This window comes from Actinia tenebrosa, unplaced genomic scaffold (assembly GCF_029948245.1).
Source record: "Actinia tenebrosa isolate PJP-AT-01 unplaced genomic scaffold, QUT_ActTen_1.0 PGA_scaffold3__52_contigs__length_22856419, whole genome shotgun sequence".
Taxonomy (NCBI): domain Eukaryota; kingdom Metazoa; phylum Cnidaria; class Anthozoa; order Actiniaria; family Actiniidae; genus Actinia; species Actinia tenebrosa.
Genome location: NW_028292580.1, coordinates 7,408,290 through 7,419,744, shown reverse-complemented (window position 1 = coordinate 7,419,744; position 11,455 = coordinate 7,408,290). Strand labels below are relative to the sequence as shown.

Sequence of the window (11,455 nt, the reverse complement as noted above, 5' to 3'; positions counted from 1 at the left end):
TTCTCTAGTGATTCTAAGAACTTTTTCTGATCCCAAATCTGGCGTGATATCTGATTTAAGGAATCAAATAGGCAATCTATCTCTTGTGAAGAGACGGTTACTGTGTCTCTTCGCCTCGAGGATATTGGCGTTTCGGATGAACGGCTGCTGCAACTGCCGTTGCCCGATCTGTCATTTGGAAGAGTAGAATTATTTCGAGGAGTCGAAGAAAAGAAAGAACTTGGCCGTATTCCTGACATGGCTAGATTTATTATCTGAAAGGAAGGGAAAACACGATAAATCAACTTGAGGTAAGCTTGCTGAAGTAGGAAGTAAACGAGTGTAACATATAACGGCTTTGTTTTTTTAAGCTTAGATTTCAGAATACAAGAAGATCTAAATTTAATTTCAAACTGGAAGAACATTTATAGCTGATTGACGCTAACCACGACAAAGAGTTACTTTCTTACCTTATTTTCTTTTTGAATTGAAGAAACAGATAATGAAGATTTTAAATACGGCTGAATTATACCAGGCTAAGAAGTCTACATGCCAGTCTATACCACGAGGGCATATTGTGTGAAGATGCATAATAAATAGCTCAAATGTCAAAATCACGTGCGCCTTTATAAGATTTCTGATTGGCTTACTAAACACTTAAATTTTTAATTTGCATTTTCGGAGATAACGAGTTTTTCACGAGAGTTTACGAAGACGTACGGATAGGAAATCGAGAACACGGAGAACTCGCGATAAGTTTAGTTTACGCTGTTTTCGCGGGGTGTAAGAGTAAAGATGGTGGCGTTAAGAAAGATGTGTTTAAATTGTAAAACGAATTTCGGAAAATCAGCTTATTACCTGCATCTTCCATGTTTATCTCCAACTGAATCGGCATCAACGAAGAGAGGGTGATGATTGTGAAGAAGTCCTTTCTGATGGTGATGATATCGAAGTAATGGATGAACAGTCTTCAAGTCAACCTGTGTTATCATCAGAGTCAAAAGTCCTATTGATGTTTATTCTCCTATGGCAAACAATCTACAAAGTCTCTGACAATGGAATTGCTGTTCTTTTGAAATTTTTCAAGCAGTTTTTGACAGTACTAGGTACACTGGCCAGGAATGATGTACTTGTAAACTTTGCCAAATGCTTACCAAATACCATTTACATGGCAAAGTTAGCATTAGGCCTTGGGAAAGATGAATTTGAGAAGGTTGTGGCATGTCCAAATTGCAAGACTCTGTACAAGTTTAATGAGTGCACGATCAAAAGAAGCAATGCGAATATTGTATCCAAGAAATGCAGTCATGTGAAGTTTCCAAACCATCCCCAAAAGAGAAGACGTAAGGAATGTGGAACTCTTTTAATGAAAAAGTTGAGGTCAAAATCAGGTTCTCTTTACCTCTATCCTAAGAGAGTTTATTGCTTTAAGCCACTGATTTCATCCTTGAAGTCACTATTAGCAAGGCCTGGTTTTTCAGAAAATTGTGAAGCGTGGAGGGAAAGAAATCTTGATGGTACAATAGGAGATGTGTTTGAAGGGAGAATTTGGAAAGAGTTTCTTGATTCAGATGGCAAGCAGTACTTCTCAAAACTTGGAAATTTGGCAGTAATGCTCAATGTGGACTGGTTCCAACCATACAAGCACAAGAATCATAGCTGTGGGGTTATATATCGAGTAGTGATGAATCTTCCTCGTGAAGAAAATTCAAAACTGAAAATGTAATACTGGTTGGCATTATCCCAGGGCCGAATGAGCCAAAAGGAAACATAAACTCCTTTCTTCAGCCCTTGGTAAGCGAATTGACAGATTTATGGGATGGAGTGATTTTAAATGACCGCTGTATCCCAGGCTGGGCTGCTAAGATAAAAGTTGCACTTCTTGCCATTTGCTGCGACGTTCCTGCTGCAAGAAAATGTGGAGGTTTTGCTGGACACTCAACTTTAAAAGGTGAGTTGTAAAATTAATGATATTCATATTTCATCCTCTTGAAGAAATGTGTTATCAAGTGACTGAAGGGTAATAATGAAAAGGTAAATTATACACCGTGAAAAGATGAAAAAACTTACTGACGTTTCGGACGCTAGTCCTTCGTCGGAGTAAAAGAGAAAGAAGTGGTAGAAAGGAGTGTATATATGATAGAATAAGACAAAAGAAACCAATGAGAGCAAGGTAGGCAAGGAAACAAAAACAAACAATCAAAAGACAAAAGAAAAGGTTAGTTGAAAAAAAAGCGTTCATTAATCCCGTTGGGACTAAGAGTGCCCAATAGGTGAATAAGCCGCATTTCTTTGGTCTTGCGACAATCATTGTTGCCGTTAAGCAAAGAAAGACCGAAAACAATGAAGTCAGAAAGAGAATGGTTAGCTAGATTAAAATGGCGGGAAACTGGTTTGGTGGGATCGTTATTGCGAATATCATAAAGATGATTGCAAATGCGATCACCAAGACGGCGGCCAGTCTCGCCCACATACAAAAGATTACAGCGGGTACATTTAATACAATACACAACATTAGAAGTGGTACAAACAAAATGGTCAGTGATTTTAACAGTTGATTTAGGACCGACAACAGAAGTGTGAGAGACTATGTGAGGACAAGTATAACAACGTTTACGAGAACAGCGAAAAGTACCAGGTTCTTTGTTAGAGGGAAGAACTCCCTTGACCAAGAAAGAACGGAGATTACGATCACGTTTATAGGAAAAGAGAGGGCGGTTGTTGAAAATAGCAGAAGTGCGAGTATCAGAGTCAAGCAGAGAAAAGTTGCGGTTAACAATGGGTTTAATGGAAATGTTAATAGGATGATACGTAAGAGTGAAAGGAATGCGGTCATTAGAGGGACGAGTGTGAGGAGTGAGAGCGGTGGTACGATCAATAGTAGAAACTTTACGAATGGCGCGATCAATAACATGAGCAGGATAATTACGCTTAAGGAAGAAGGAACGCATCTCAGAACATTTAACAGAAAAATCAAGATCATCACTACACAAACGACGAAGACGAAGAAATTGCGAGAACGGAATAGCGTTAAGAGTGTGCTTAGGATGAGAAGACGAGTAGAGTAAATAAGAATGAGAGTCAGTAGGTTTGTAATGGACACTAGTGCTAAGACGGTCGTCATTAACACTAAGCAAGATGTCAAGGAAAGTGACTGATGTTTCACTAACCTCCCACGTAAAGTCTAAGGCAGGGTGAAAAGAGTTAACAAAAGAGATGAAAGAGAATCTAAGTCATTACGCGAACAAGAAGTAGCACCAATACAATCATCAATATACCGTCCAAAAAACTCAGGTTTAGGTCCAGTATATTGTTGAAAAACAAGGTTTTCGATATAACCAACAAACAAATTGGCATAACTAGGGCCCATCTTAGTACCCATAGCAACACCGTTTACCTGCCAATAATACCGATCGCCGAAAGAAAAACAATTAAGAGTAAGAACAAGTTCAGCTAAGCGTAACAAAGTGGGAGTGCTGGGCTCGAGGACAGGACGAAGATCGAAAAAATGCTGAAGAGCACGAAGGCCCTCATCATTAGGAATAACAGTATACAAAGATTTGACATCCATAGTAAACAAAAGCTTAGAAGAGTTATCAGGAAAGCGAAAATCATTAAAAATACTAAGAGCGTGATTAGTATCCTTAATATAAATAGGTAAAGACTGAACCATATGCAACATGAGAATCTAGCTATCTAGATTCTCTCATGTTGCCTATTGTTCAGTCTTTCTCTAGCTATCTATCTATCAACTAACCTTTTCTTTTGTCTTTTGATTGTTTGTTTTTGTTTCCTTGCCTACCTTGCTCTCATTGGTTTCTTTTGTCTTATTCTATCATATATACACTCCTTTCTACCACTTCTTTCTCTTTTACTCCGACGAAGGACTAGCGTCCGAAACGTCAGTAAGTTTTTTCATCTTTTCACGGTGTATAATTTACCTTTTCATTATTACTGTTTCATTAGAAACACCGACGCAGCTCACACTAGTTTTTAGCTAGTTATATCTTTTTATGACTGAAGGGTAATTAAAAATACTATCTTTTTATGACAAAATGCCACTGAGCCACCAATTGATGTCACTATAAGATGCATATACTTTATTATTTAAATTGAAGAACCCTTTATTTTGAACCCTTTCACAGAAAATTGCTAATACTATTTTTAACTTTTTAAATTATATTTTGTTCTCATTCTTTTTACTGGTTGCAACAAATGTTTCAAGACTTTTCCTCGAGATGAACACCGTGTTAATGCTGAGAAAACGCTCTCTGCCAACTGCCCTGCCAGATTTAAAACTGTTGTACGTAATACAGGTGCCAAATACAGTCTTATTACAACTTCCCTACTATGATGCCATTCGATTCGTCGTTATAGATCCCATGCATAATCTGTTCCTTGGCGTGGCAAAGCACACAATGAAAGTTTGGATTGAAAAAGGAGTTCTCAATGAGAAGGACTTTCAAATTGAAATTGGCAGAATACCATCCAAAATTGCCACAGGATTCAATGGCTTCACTGCAGACTAGTGGAAAAACTGGGTTTGCTATTACTCTCTCTTTGCTTTGAAGGGAATTCTTCCAACCAAGCATTATGCTGTTTGGACTCACTTTGTTGATGCTTGTCGCTATATGTGCTGCCAGACAATCACATTAGAACAATGCACTATGGCTGAAACAAAGATTGTGGAGTTTTGCAAAGCTTTTGAAAAGCTTTACGGCAAGGAAATCTGCACGCCAAACATGCACTTGAGCTGCCACCTCTCTGAGTGTATCCAAGACTATGGCCCAGTATACTCCTTTTGGTGTTTTTCTTTTGAAAGATATAACGGTATACTTGGTTCATACCATAAAGGAAGTCAAAACATTGGTAGGTTTTTATTCATGTATTTTTGTGCTGTGCCTATGGGCACAGTACATTTGTTTTTGTTGAGTTAGGTATGATCGGAATTTAGTGTTACGAATGCCATTGGTGGACCTCGTCACGATTGACATTGGTGAAACACGAGGTGAGAATGCATGTTGAGATCTGTAAGATCGGGACACGGAGGAGGTGAAAGAGGTTGAACATATGTGGTTTTCGTGGTAAGAGTGCCTTAATCCAACTTACTTTAAACTTAATTTGGTAGTTCTAAGCAGATAATTAGAAACTGGAGCTAAATTAGAAACTTTAAGTGCGATTTTTGTTTTTTGATACAACTCGAATTAGTTACGTAAACAAAAGATTGTAAATGGACAGGCCAGGAATTTGTACTGCGTCATTGATGTAAAATAGTACTCGCACGAGATATATTTTATTTTATTAGCAAGAAAAATGATATTAGGTTTGATTAGCAAAACATATTTATTTCTAGTCGAATATTTTCATGACAAAAACGTATTTCATGCCGTAAGCTTGAATGGGGGCGGGCAAGGAATTTCTACTGCGTCATTGATCTAAAATAGTACTATTGGTATTTACTAAAACAAGGAACGACCTAAAACGACCTGAAACCACCAGAAACCATCTTGAAGCCACCTGAAACCAGCCAAAACATTGAATCTCCATCGAGTTTGTCGTCCAGTTTGTGTATTTTATTGACTGTTATCGATCGATCAAGTGTTTGTTTTCCTTGGAAGGGGTGTATTTCATGGTAGAATGTCATATAGTCGCTACGTATACTCTCCCATAGAAGTATTCCACACTTATACCTCACCTCTCCCTCGCTACGATTACCTGTTCCTAGCTAGCTATGATCAACCGTCCCTACCTATGATCAACTGTTCCTAGCTATGATCAACTGTCACTAGCTATGATCAACTATCCCTTAGCTATGATCAACTATCCCTAGCTATTTTCAACTATCTCTTGCTATTTTCAACTGCTCCTAGCTGTCATCAACTGTCCCTAGCTATTTTCAACTATCCCTAGCTGTCATCAACTGTCCCTAGCTATGATTACAATTTGAACATTTTTTTACTTTAACGTGTAAATTTGTTTAACTTAACATTGGCGTATCTAGGGGTCTCAGGGGTGCCTGTGACCCCGTTTTCAAAGCCAAAGATAAATCATCTGACCGTTGATGCAGTATGTGATATGATGTCATAGTGACAATTTGGTATGTTGTGACCCCCACGCCCACCCCCCCCTCCCACATGACAGATCCTGGATAAGCCCCTCCTTAACGTAATTCAGCCATGTTGCCTGCAAGTTTTTAAGTTCATTAAACTATATAAGGGGAAGTTAATCTATATATAGGTAGGAAACCATTAGTAGAGAATGGTGAAAATAGCTAGGGATAGTTGATCATAGCTAGTGACAGTTGATCATAGCTAGGAACAGTTGATCATAGGTAGGGACGGTTGATCATAGCTAGCTAGGAACAGGTAATCGTAGCGAGGGAGAGGTGAGGTATAAGTGTGGAATACTTCTATGGGAGAGTATACGTAGCGACTATATGACATTCTACCATGAAATACACCCCTTCCAAGGAAAACAAACACTTGATCGATCGATAAAAGTCAATAAGATACACAAACTGGACGACAAACTCGATGGAGATTCAATGTTTTGGCTGGTTTCAGGTGGTTTTAAGATCGTTTCAGGTCGTTTCAGGTGGTTTTAGGTGGTTTCAGGCCGTTCCTTGTTTTAGTAACAGTACCCGCACGAGTTATATGTTATTGTATTAACTAAAGTAATAATTTTTGTTTTGGTTAGCTAAACGTATCTATTTCTAGTCGAATATTTTTATGAAAAAGGGATTTTCATACCGAAACCTTCAACGAGTGGGTGGACGAGGAATTTACTGCGTCATAATTTACATAAAAGAGTACTCACACGAGTTTTATATAAGTTTATTTATAGTTCCTTTCACGGTTTCCGACGCCATATTGTTTTGGCAGAAGTGTAGGGAAAGAGATATGTTTTTCGTAATATTTCCATTCTAAGGTTACCCTGCGAGCAAAGTCTCCTTTACCTTCCCCCGAGTTAGAGAAAGGAAAGAGTCTTCTTTCCTTTCTCTCACTCGGGGGAAGGTAAAGGAGACTCTGCTCGCAGGGTATTCTGAGGTAAATTTTCGAGACCAAACTTTTTCTGTAGATGGAGAATCTTCTGTTCAATAATGTTTTGTGTGGTGTTTTTGAGCCGATGGAGCCACCATAACACTGGTTCTCAGAGAGACGGAGGCTTGCTTTGGGGTTTGCGAACAAGACTCGTTTATGCTGGTTCAACTTGACCGTAAAAAAATATTCAAACCGAATCCACGGACTTTCTTAGCTTCTGTCTTACAATGACTAAATCCCAAATAGTCTTGTACTCAATTCAAAGTATCCAATGTGCACAGCACATTTGACACGTTTTCCCGTGTCAAAACTTGTTATAACTGTACGTACTGTATGTTTCACAATAGGTGCATTACTAACATTAATGGATCGCATATTCTAAAAATCTATAAAACAAATTAAGCAAAATCAAAACTTTACAATCATGGAAACCCATCTTTAAAATACCTAGATAACCCATCCAACACTATTCTCAGTGTTCATTCTATATAATGAATGACCAAAAACCACCTCATGTAGAATTAACTCTGAAAATATTATCTGATATTTGATATTTTTAACAGCAACTGTGTAAAGTATCAATTGTCATCATATAATCATCTAACTTTGGAGTAAGAGTGCAGTTAAAATACAACTTAACTGCATCTTAACTGCACCCTTAAAGTTAGATAATTGTATGATGACCAATAGACCTTTTCTCTAGGAAAGGACAAGTGGTGGGAAAATATGACACCGCTTTAAATTTGGCCTAATTCATTATGGTGCCATTTTTTCTCATTTCAGAGCATTGTCATACGAATTATATTGTAATTCATTCTGTGGTTGTTGTTGTTACATTTTTAGGTATCCAGCTGATGCGCAAGTTTTTGAGAAACAGTGAGTTGCAGCAATTGGATTGGCCAGAAGAGTTTGTAGGTGTTGGTGATTTGCTTGATTCGTCTGATGTTGGCACTGTTGGAGAAGCATCCATTGCCCCTAAAGACCATCTACAGAATAAAAAAGAAGAAGTTGTACGCTTTCCACCAATCAAGAGAATTGGCATTGACAGTGATGTTGCAGCCCAACTTTCTGATGTGTACAAAATGATTTATCCTGGCCATGCTGTCCATACTGTAATCTCAATTTCAGAATCATTTACTAGAGTGAAATTAAATCATCGAGTGTTAAGAGCCTCATTGACAACTGGTGTCTTCGTAAAGTATGCAAACGGTGACAATGAACTAAGACTTGCTCAAATCAAGAGATTTTTGACAAACCATGCCATTATCTCTAAAGAAGGCAAGAGGAAGAGAGTAATTAATACAATGGTTGAGGTTCGATTATGGAAACCACATCCAGAGAGGTATTGGTATCCTGATCCATTGGAAGTATGGTCCACTCATTATGAATCTGAGTGTTTTATTCCTATCACTCACATCTTTGGTCAGTTTATGAATGTTCAGTATAAAGTGAAATTCAACCACGGCGTAGAGAAAGCGCAAGCTGTAATTCCTCTTGTTGGAAGGTTTTGCTAACAAAATGAACTTGTTTTCCTTGCAGTGAAACTACTTTAACAAAATTGCCCAAATTTTCTATTAATTAGACAAAACATGGTTTAGAACACTGCATCACTTTGTTGTCAAATATACTTATTTCAATAAAGTTAGTCACCTGAAAAGCTATGAAGCTGAGACCGACAAGGATTATGGGTAGGTACATTTTACATGTTTCAACCGCTTGATAAACTGTTGATGGATTTGCTCATCTTTTACCAGTTATAGTCTCACCTCTCCTGAGCATCCTCAAGCTGTAGTTTGTATCAAAAAAAGCTGTACTTGTTTGAAATGAATTGTTTCCCATGATCCTCAGTGATCTCAGCTTTCTAGGTTTTTTGGTGACTAACTTTATTGAAATAAGTATATACACCTAATTAAAAAAAAAAAGTCATTGCCAAAAGCCAATAGGCAATAGGTCATTCCAAGATCCAATAATAGCTTTTCTGATTTTTTGCTTCCTATTCTCATTAAGAACATGAACCTTCGTGTTGAGACTGATTAAATGTTCTTTGTATTCGATGAAACCACTTCCATGTCAAAGTGACAGATCGCCCATGGCTTTTGCTGATGACAACATTAAAACAATTATTGTGTGCAAACATGATCAGATACAAACTAACAGTGTTGGTCCGATAAAATCGTTGTTTTTAAGAAGCAAACTGTTCTTATGACAAGTTTGTTAATACAGTTTCTAATAGAATGTTAACATGATGGCGTCTCTTGACCTCTACTGCCAGACTCTTGTGAACACTCTATGCTGCTCAGTTATTAGCACCAATAAAGTCTTACTATTCTCAAGAGCCAATACAAATTAAAATAACTAATTTCTACACTTTGTGTATCCATGAGTATCATGCATCATGAAGCATTGGTAGTTTGAGTCAAATGACACTATCATACAAACACCCTATTACTTCATGGCCTATTTGAGGTCATACATTACTATTATTCATATGTTTTTTGGTGACAAAAATCACTATACTATACTGCCAATCTGATCAAGGGAATAATAGTATAGTTTTCATAAACCAGCGAATTACATTTTAGCTTATTACCCTACTGTTACACTCCAAATCTTTTGTTTTCTATTGTTTTTTTTTTCTACTATTATACTCTATTATAAGTAATTATAAGTACACTTTCCTTAACAGTTTTTTGAAAACCACTCTATCTTAATTCAAACTTTGCCACTAAACTTTTGACTAAATGCTCAAACACTATTGGATAATTTGAATTTGTTGAAAATTTGTTGAGGTGGCCGTGATTGGAGAGTGACACTGTAATCATAGTTGTGACTCCACTAAGTTACTGTTGCTATGTCCCACAAGCTTAACCAATTATCTAGGATTTTTTACATTGGGGTTTGATAGGTAACCCTGTGGTAAATGCCGCTGACCTATTATACTGTGGGCAACAGATGAGTAATATTTCTCGCCTACTGGTCGAGGGAGATTTAGTATTAATCTTTGCTCAGTTACCTGCCAATATTGTTGAGACCTGAGGTATATCGACAAGTACATAAGCCTAAGGTAGGGTTTCAAGTAATGAAAGTGTTTGTAAGATATTTAATGATGATTTAACTCCATATTTTTCGGCCACACTTTTCCTTTTTTCCCCGCCATTTTGACTTAGCTCACCTAGTGTATAAGATTAGAAGTAAGTCTTATCTTAAAAGCTTGGGATCGTAAGAGGGCGATTGCTTTAGGGTATATGTGTTCACAAAAGCTTTAATACGAATTCTGTTTGTGTGCGTAGGGCATCTTCTGGTTCACTTAGATCGAAAGTTCAAAGTGCATGTATATCAATGATTGTGTCACATGACATTCTTGTTTAAACAGGATGGGAAGGCATTCTAAGGAGGTCAGAGAAGCATATAAAAAGAAAAGAAAACAACTGATAAACATTGGAGAAAAGAAGGAAAGTAGTACTGAAAATGGTCGAACTGCAGTTACAAGTAATGAAGATGACTTTTTTGGAGTTGGTGAAAACCACCAGAAAGTAGCAGATGAAGAGGGGCATGATGGAAGAGATGGCAGAAGAAATGAACAAAGAGATGAACAAATAAATGAGTCTAGGTACCAAAATAAATGGGGTCGAAGTCTACCTTACTGTTTACCTTATAAGAAGGATTATCTATATTTGTCAATGGTAGAATACTTCAAACATAAGAACAAGCTTCATAAATTGAAACAAAAACCGCTAGGGGAAAATCAATAACAAGTTTCTTTTGTGGAAATGTAATATTATTCTATCTTTTATATTAAAATCTTCCTGGCATTAAACTTAATCTTGGTCGATAAACATCTTAATAATCAATGTAAAACCATTATTAATTTTGTCCGGGCTCTTAGCAGGAAAAAAATTACCATTAGGATCATTTCATAACTGTTATGTTTTTTTTTGTAGATAATATTGATGTTTGCACTCAAGTATTTTTTGATCATAATTGATGTAATAGTATCATGTTATAGATGTTGCAAGATCTTTATCGCTACTCAGACTCAGTGAGTGATCACTTGTTTAGTGAGATCTTTATGCTGATCTGTGGAGTGGAGTGGCAGTAACATGTATATTTGTTTGCTATTACTTATATGGCTGATCAAGATTCGAGTTGCAAATAGAGGAAGGTGAAAAAATTGGCTGCGATTTTGTAATAAACATTGAATTAAGTATGCGATTGAAAAAAGATATTGCCGTTGTTCTTCGCTGTCAAAGAAAGGCTGGCGAAGGATCATTAGTGAGATCTTTAGGCTGATCTGTGGAGTGGAGTGGCAGTAACGTATATTTGTTTGCTATTACTTATATGGCTGATCAAGATTTGAGCTTTTAAGATCTAAAATATGTTAATATATCAGTTCTTTTATATTTGTAATATATTTGTATTATTTGTATTATATTGTA

General features: G+C 37.0%; 1 pseudogene; it reads left to right on the top strand.

Moving 5' to 3' along the window:
* The first annotated feature begins 1,330 nt into the window (after window positions 1-1,330).
* LOC148908383 (uncharacterized) lies at window positions 1,331-10,964 on the top strand (annotated as a pseudogene).
* The last annotated feature ends 491 nt before the right edge of the window (window positions 10,965-11,455 follow it).